The 1202-nt window shown below is 39.3% G+C and overlaps 1 non-coding gene across 1 annotated transcript; it reads left to right on the top strand.

Annotated features, from left to right (window-relative positions):
- The first annotated feature begins 572 nt into the window (after nt 1–572).
- On the top strand, nt 573–679 carry LOC121216438 (small nucleolar RNA R71). The gene has a single exon (XR_005912621.1). It is a non-coding gene; the product is annotated as a small nucleolar RNA R71 (small nucleolar RNA).
- Nucleotides 680–1202: the final 523 nt, after the last annotated feature.

The raw sequence follows: 1202 nt of genomic DNA, 5'->3' as shown, positions 1-1202 counted from the left end.
CATTTTGGTATAGGTACATGCTAGTTTGGGTGAGAAAAATGGCTTGTAAAATGACCTATTTTTGTACACACGTGCAGAGACAGTAGAATGTGTCTCGGCCGTGTGTCACACACGGCTAGGTGACATGGTCGTGTGTGCCCTGTAGCTTTTGAAGGGTTGTAAGTGAGGCTGTAACACGGCCTAGCACACGGGCGTGTAGGGTTATTTTGAAGGGTACATAGCCTGACACACGGGCGTGTGGCTTGGTCCTGTAACCCAAGTTAGTGAGTTACACGGTCGTGTGTCCGTACTTCGAATGCCCACACAGCCGTATGACCCCTGCAGTATTAAAAATTTTCATGATTTTTTGAAAAATTCTTTGAGTTTCTGATTTAGTTCCTTCTTATTTCTAACATGTAATTAGGGCCTCGAGGGCTCGTTTAAGGGACAATATGTATGTTTTGAATTGGTTTTAATGTGTTTATTGATATGATTTGGAAAGTTTTAAATTTAGGTCCATTTGATTTAAAACTTTGGTGATGCTCTTTAACCTTATTCTGGCGATAGATACGGGTTAGGGGTGTTACAGTTGGAAACCATGCACCGGACATTTTTTGATTAACTCCTTGAATCGCGCACATGCTTCATATAATGTTTCATCCTCAGATTGCTGAAAGGATGTAATATAATTCTTTAGTTTGGCATTCATGTTCGGAGGATTATATCTTAGCAGAAACCTCTGACAAAGTTCATTCCAAGAAGCTGCAGTACCTTACGGTAATGCATTTAACCATGCTCTGGCACGTTCTCCTAATGAATAAGTGAATAACTTTAGTTTTAGGGCATCTTCAAGAACATCCTGCTGACTAAATGAATTTCAGACTTCCAAAAATAGTTTAAGTGCAATCTTGGATCCTCAGTAGGCAATCTACTAAACTACCCTACTGTTTGCAACATTTGAAACATCACCGGCTTTAACTCGAAATGTTGAGCCTGAATATATGGCCTGACAATTCTTGGGTTCAAATAATCTAATATCGGCACTACATGTTCTCTAAAAGGTCTGTCTCTGTAACATCCCGAAATAGGGCCTAAATGAAACAGTGGTTGTGAAACCACGAATTCAAGATAGAAAAGTTTATTGTGATTAATTTTTATGATTTACCTATTGATTGGATGCGTGTGTTAGAATACCGATAAGAAATTTCAGCGATTGCTTGTCT

Source organism: Gossypium hirsutum, chromosome D04 (genome assembly GCF_007990345.1).
Source record: "Gossypium hirsutum isolate 1008001.06 chromosome D04, Gossypium_hirsutum_v2.1, whole genome shotgun sequence".
NCBI lineage: Eukaryota > Viridiplantae > Streptophyta > Magnoliopsida > Malvales > Malvaceae > Gossypium > Gossypium hirsutum.
The sequence above is the reverse complement of the archived record's forward strand: the minus strand, read 5'-3'. Positions and strand labels throughout refer to the sequence as shown.